The 7,231-nt window shown below is 42.7% G+C and overlaps 1 long non-coding RNA gene across 3 annotated transcripts in view; it reads left to right on the top strand.

Annotated features, from left to right (window-relative positions):
• Positions 1-5,557, top strand: part of LOC147029775 (uncharacterized) — a 59,520-nt gene extending 53,963 nt beyond the window's left edge. Inside the window, exons 3-4 of one of the 3 annotated variants that reach the window (XR_015056070.1) lie at positions 1-2,929; positions 3,375-5,557. The exon at positions 1-2,929 is cut by the window's left edge and continues 1,277 nt beyond it. This is a non-coding gene — a long non-coding RNA (uncharacterized LOC147029775). The remainder of the gene's footprint in view (positions 2,930-3,374) is intronic. The other 2 variants (XR_015056072.1, XR_015056071.1) reach the window with 2 other exon arrangements.
• Positions 5,558-7,231: the final 1,674 nt, after the last annotated feature.

The raw sequence follows: 7,231 nt of genomic DNA, 5'->3' as shown, positions 1-7,231 counted from the left end.
TACTTTGTGACACGCACAAAAAAATGCACTGTGCAGTACTGTATTGTTGAGTGGCTAAGATGCAGCATCAAAGTGTTACCTTATATTAGAAATACAATTAGATGTTAGTTGTTGAATGGATGCTGATGAATGTGCAGTTGATGTCACCAAGTATTAAGTTTGCCTTCATCTATAAAAATGTTGACGTTCATTGAAAAAGGAGGAAGAAGGATGAAGACGAAGAAGAGGTAACAACAAGTTCAATCACTTCGGAAGACATTTATTTTATTTGAATATGTCAGGTAATCGTTTTTTATTTATTTATATGTTTGTCGATTTGAATATGACTGTCATTAACTAAAAAAAGGATAATATCATAGGTAACTAGAAGGGCACTCTGTGGAGGGCATACCTCCATCTGGATTCAGATCTTCACAAAAATCGATTTGATTCATCTTCGTAATACACCCGGTCTGCCAACCAAATTTCATCCAAATCCATCTACAACTTTTTGAGATATCCTGCGCACAATCAAACAAACAAGAAAGATCTCATGTCGAGCACGATACTTGGAAGTTCCGAAAACAAATTTGACCTCAAAAATTATTGGTGGTTGAATTTGATGACCAAATGTGCAAATCCTCTTCAAACTTCAAGTCAATCGGATTAAAATTGACGATTCATAAATCTGACCTATGTTGACATTTTGGCCTTTGTTGACCTTTCAATAATAATTGGTGGTTGAATTTGATGACAAAATATGCAAATCCTGTTCAAATTTCAAGTCAATCGGATGAAAATTGAGGATTTTAGAAATCTCACCGAAGTTGTTGACTTTTGGCCTATGTTGACCTCAAAAATTATGGGTGGTTGACTTCAAGGACAAAATATGCAAATCCTCTTCAAATTTTAAATCAATCAGATGAAAATTGGCCAATGATGACTTTTAGCCTTTGTTGACCTATGTTTGACCTCAAAATCAATAGATTTCTTGCTTACAGTCACCTCAACAACTTGGTGAAGTTTCATGAATATTGGTTTAAAATTGTGATCTGTAGGCCATTGACAAACAGAGAGAATCAAAGACCAGACCGACCAATATTCGAGGGCCAGTCAATAAGTAACCTTAAAAAGGTGATATAAATTTGAGAATGTAATGTGTGTAGTTGTAGACGACATATGTTATTTCGATGGGTAAGAGTCATGTTTTGCTCGTTTTAGATCTGGCATCATTGACGTCAGTAGAGCAGTTCCAAGATGGCGGCTCTCTTCGAAGCATGCACCAGGGAGGAGCGACGTTCTGTCATCCGTTTTTGGGAAGTGAGGGTGTTTATCTCAGTGAAATCCATCGTAGAATAAAAATGTATATGGTGCTGCAGGTGTACGAGTGGGACAGGAAGATTAAAAGTGGAGATCTTTCATTCCTGGTGTGCATTGTCCAGGCACCCACCTTGCAGACACTTGGCAGAACCCCAGCACATTGTGAATGATATGGTGTGCTGAACCATGGCTAATGTTCAATTCGGAGACCACTTCAATCGGCGTAATGCGCCGATAACAAACTTTCAGACTCTTTGGACCGCTTTCCGCTGATTTAATTCCAAGTAATACTTGTATGCTCGTACGATTTCTTAAGAGGAGGTTTTCATTGCACATGTTAAGTATTAAAGAGCTTGCATTTGCTGTCTCCGCTCAAGTTCTTCAAATCTGCAGTTTTGTTCAAGCTTTTATTGTTTCCTTTCGTTCTATGTCTGTGTTAACAGTGGAATCTTCAACTTTAAAAAGTTCAAGAAGAAAATTTTTAAAATGTCTGACAAATCAGCAAACTCATGCACAACCATTGACCATTGTCTGGATTGGTTTGCTACACCTTCTCAGATGGGCAGGCAACACAGTGTAGAAGGTTTTACATGTTTCAGTCATATCTTTCCCTTTGTGAAAATAACAAAGCAATTGTCATATTTTTTCCCCTCTTTTGGTATTCTAATAGTGTCTCTCTCAGCACACCCTTGGGATTCATTATGCATATGAATACTGCCATAAAAGTGTATATACAGTACTGTATGCTGCAATTGGCATAAATGTGTGGGTGGAATTGAGGTTTGAGCATGTGACATTATTATGGTACACTATTAATAGAATATTAGCAGGAATATTTTGCAGAAGACTAAAATCCAAAACAATTGTTCTTTTATAAGCCATAACAATGTTGTTGCTAATAGCAATGAGATGGAGGAGCATCAGAGAAGTCGCAAACAGCAGTCAGGCTCAGCAGGAGGTGAAGATGTTGAGGGGGTTTCAGGGAGATATGGGTGGTTGGTTCAAGAAGGCAATGCGTTCACAAGCTGGAGGAATTAATGAGATCTGGCACCATTTAGAAGCAGCTTTTATGGTTGAGAAGGAATCAACTGTCTTGGAATAGAGCAAAGTGGAAAACACAAAGGCAAAAACGATTGCACAAGAAGGAATTGTGAAGTTTAAATCACATTAAAATATGAAATTTGGTGTCTGTCTGCCTGTCTGACTATGATATATTCGGTCGTTATTTATCCAATCTCAACCAAACTTGTCAGGAGGAGTAGGGAGTCACACAACAGAGGTTTTAGTGACTTAATTTGCCCCCTCCCCAAAGGGTGTTTCCACCTTGGACGAACTCTGTGTTAAGGTGTATAAATATCTTACCGTGGCATATCATGGGGCACACCTACCGGAAGTAAAAATTATTATAACTACTAACTATTCAGTCAATTATGTCCAATGCATGATTACCTTTTTAAACATTCACTACTGTTGTTTAATACAAAACTGAAATAGATTTGGAAGAAAGCCGACATCAGTGAGGTATTATATGCTTATCGCCCACCACAGATTACCGGATCCAAGTCATCTCCACTTGCAAGGCCTCGAGGTTGGCTGCTAGCAATACCACAATGATCTCTCGCTAATAAAGGTGCATAAATGAGTCTATACATGAATGATGTATCCCATCACCTGTCCGATTTTGCTAGCCATCAGATTATATGTGAACTGCATGTAGATTGTTTATAACTTATATATTGGGGCCTCATATATAATTTATCCCCACCATGGCTTCAAACGTGATGTGCGATATTGCCCAAGACACCCTTACGGTCCAATTATGACCTTTATTTGATGCATAACCCCATTCCAAACTGTCGCTAGCATTGTTCAACACTTGCGTGAGGGAAATTTGGATAAAATTGCACATACTTGCACATGAGTGGTTTATATGCTTAGAGTTGTTGGTCCACACAACTACCAGAAATAAAAATATATTATACCTATAATTATTGTAACCAGTGGCTGACATCTGGTGACATTCATGATCAAATGTCTCCAAACATCCCTCCCTATTCTGTGCTGCTATTTTGAAGCTATGGCAGACAACTGTTGCAGCCTTTACCACGTCCATCCAACACGTACAAGGCCTGCCTCCTCCACTTCTCTCAACCCCACCCGCCGTGGTTGACTTCTCCAGACTTTCGTTTTCTGCACGCATGATGTGTTCACCCAGAGTAGAACAGGATCTATTTCAGCATCAGCACTTCGAATGCACATGGTGATCTAATTCTTTCAAACACTGAATCGTTTGCTTTTCTTGCAGTCTATGGAATTTTTAACATTCCTCTCCAACACCACAATTCAAAACTGTCAATCTTCTTCCTTTATTTTTTTTTCACTGTTCATGACTCGCATCCATTCATTGTAAATGGAAATACGAGAGCATTCACCAGCCTCCTCTTGGCTAGTATCGTTTCATCTTTGTCTTACCAGGTCTTTGTCAATCTTGACATTGCTATTCTCTCAAATGTTAACCATTTATTAATTTCTCTTTTACATTCTCTACTCACTTCAATCTTCGAACCTAGGAAAATGAAACTTTACATTATTTCCATGTCATGTCTCAATCTGAACATGTCGATCTTCTCAGTTGACAATACAGTGTCTTAGTCTTTTTAGCCGCGTCGCGTTGCGAACGCTGGCTCAAAGAGAGCTCCGCGTTGTTCTTCTTCTTCTGGTGAAGACAAACCTTTATGACGTGGCTCTTGGACACATTTGTCCTTGTTTAAGTTTAAATAAAGACCAGCCCTTTCACTTTCCTTCTTCACTATCTGCAACAGTTTCAGGAACTCCTCTTTACTTCCTCCTGCAAACAGAGTGGTATCATCAGCGTACTTTAGGTTGCTGATACATCTTCGTCGAGTGTCAGCGACTAAACCGGGTCCCCCACCAGGTCCCCATGGTGTGGAGGGTGAATGGACATAGACAACCAGCAAGATTAAAAGCAAGACTTGCCAAAGGGTGGAGGAGCTCCTTGTGAGAAAACGGCCATCCATATCTGGTTCCAACTGCATCTGTGGATATTCCTACTGCAGTTGGTTCCCTTTCCTCGGAGGTTGGTGGCAGGATTTGCACTCCAGGCACCACAAAACGCTTCATTCCACAAAACACACTGAGGTGTGTGGCAGGGTGGTGATGAAGAATCGTCCACCAGATGGCGGTGATTTTGGGTAGTTGGCTGGAATGTCCTATCCCTAAGAGATGGGAATGGGCCAGGCAACTGCCTGAGGGATGGCAGAACAGAGGCCGCTGGAGTCCCGATGGAAAAATGGACACAGCAGCACATTGTGGCACATGCTCCCCATATTTGTATGTATGTACACATCTTCATCAACTGTATCATTTTTCTTTGGTGGTAACATGTTCACTTTACAGTTGGTCTTTCCAAAATAAATGCAAGTGAGTGATTCAAGACAATGGGGAAGCATGGTAATTTCACGTACCGATTGACATCTTGTGTGGAGAGTGGATGGACATGGTCAAGCCAGATTAGATCTGTGATTTTCTATAGGTACCATGTAAAGCTGTAGTAACCTGTTTCATGGTCGGATTGTTGGCGACTAAACTGTCTCCCCCACCATGTTTCCTGGTGAGGAGGGTGCATGATATGGACACTCAGCAGGATTAAAAACAAAGCCTGTCAAAGGGTGGAGGAGCTACTTGTGAGCCAATGGCTATCTATATCTCATGCCCAACTGTGTCTGCGGACATCCTCCTGCAGTTGGTTTACTTTTTATTAAGAGGTTGGTGGCAGGATTTGCACTCCGGCCACTGTAAAACCCTTCACTATTCAAAACCCAAATAAAACTGAAAACCCACTCTATAGAAGTACCTACTGTGCAGCTGCCCTCCGCAGGGCAGCTCACCGGATGACGGGATTGGGGCAAAGCCTTCAGGACCCCCACTCTTTGATGACAGGAGGAAAACCATGGGGTAACCTTACCGGGTCAGATTGTGGCAATGTGTGTCGGGGTGGTGCTGAGGTGTCATCCACCAGACGGAGGTCCTCTTGGGTTAACCTGAGGTGGTCCCTTTGGGAAGGTGTCTGGAATGTCCCATCTCAAAGAGAGGATGATCACCTGTCGCTATTATCATCTGAGCTCAAGCGTTTGAACACAGGTATTGCAGCACTCTCTGAAGTTCGGACACCAAATGGTGGCCAGATCATAGTGGGTGGTTACACCTATTATTGGTCTGGTCACTCTGATGGTTACCATGCCCAAGGAGTTGCTACAGATGTGTGCAATAAACTGACTCCAATGATAATTGAGGTCACACTGGTCAATGAGCGTGTGATGAGACAAAGGATTCATCACTCCTCAGGTGTCATTTACCTGGCCTCTGTATATACTCCAACTGAGGTGAGTGATCTCACCATGAAAGACGCATTCTATACCGCGCTCGAGTCTGTGGTTGATCATTGCCCCAGGCGAGATACTTTTCTTGTCTTGGGGGATTTCAATGCATCGACTGGAACTGATAGGGATGATTATGAGACGTGTTGGCCCCATGGGTCTTGAACTGTGAACCAGAATTGCACTAAGTGCCTTGACTTTGCAAGAATTCATGGAATTAGGGTGGCTGGTTCATGGTTTCAGCGCCCACAGGCTCATCACTGGACTTGGAATTCCAATGCTGGTGCTGTGGCAAAGGAGATTGACCATGTGCTCGTTGATGGTTGGTGGAGGATGATCCAGAACTGCAAGGTCTACCGGAATGCTCAGTTCCTCAATACCAACCACAGGCTGGTGGCAGCAACTCTGACGTTGCAGCTTAAATCCAGGAAAATGGTACCATCCCAGCTTCGGCCGGAAGTTGGTAAGCTCAAGAATGCGAGGGTAGCTGAGGAGTTTGTGAACAGGCTGAGTGGGGATTTGGTGGGTCTGGCTGCTTTGGTGAATCCCGAGGAGTTGTGGAGTGCCTTCAAGACCACCATCCTTGATGTTGCCGGTGGATGTCTTGGAACACACCTGCGAGTGAAGAAGAATTTTGTCTCTCAAGGAACACTGGATACCATTGACAAGTCGCAGAGCTGGGCTTAGAGCTATTCAGGGAGTTGAGGCATAAAACTGTACTTGTGCTGAGGGTGAATAAGTACGCCGATCTACAAGGAATCTGTGAGAGGGTTGAGCATCACCTGTGGTCAGGTAATTATTGTCCTGCTTACAGGGGAATTCGTGCATTGCATTCCTCCAAGCCCATCCCTCGGTAAACTGCAGTTAGAGTGGAGGGTGGTTAGAGTGGAGGGTGTTCCCCTAAGGTCCTTTCACCATTTGTTACTGTACTTCCCTTGATCTTTCCATACTGAAAGAGACACAGAGATCGTAGGAATTCCTTTTGACGACATAATATTGGATTAGTGCTGAGGATGAAGGTTGCTTCCAACATACGTAAATCAAACGAGCTCTGACCTCGGCTCAATATCCTGAACATATCTGCATTGTACTGGTCTGCACAGATAGGGTTGGCAACCAGATGCTGTGCAATGGCAGATGAAGCAGATACAGTGGCCGGTGTTTGCTGGATATTTCTACATGCTCGCACTGGTTGTGTTCTAACCCTCACAATCTTTCTCCATTCAAACATGTCCGGAGACAAAGAGAGGTGTGGGAGGATGCTGCACTGTATTAGGAGGTGGTGGAGCGAGGATGAGAGAGAGAGAGAGAGAGAGAGAGAGAGAGAGAGAGAGAGAGAGAGAGAGAGAGAGAGAGAGAGAGAGAGAGAGAGAGAGAGAAAGAGAAAGAGAGGTGGGCTTAGTGGGCTCTGGAGTTAGTGGAGAATATGTTATGCTTTATGAAACACATACAAACACACACTCACACATACACACTAGTGCTTAGACGATTTTGCCAATTTTTTGGGAATCAGTAAGTTGGAGTCAATGTGAATA

The sequence above is a fragment of the Eptatretus burgeri genome, chromosome 3 (genome assembly GCF_056783735.1).
Source record: "Eptatretus burgeri isolate ZD-2024b chromosome 3, Ebu_testis_v1, whole genome shotgun sequence".
Classification (NCBI taxonomy): domain Eukaryota; kingdom Metazoa; phylum Chordata; class Myxini; order Myxiniformes; family Myxinidae; genus Eptatretus; species Eptatretus burgeri.
Note: the sequence above shows the minus strand (reverse complement) of the source record. Positions and strands in the feature narration are given on the sequence as shown.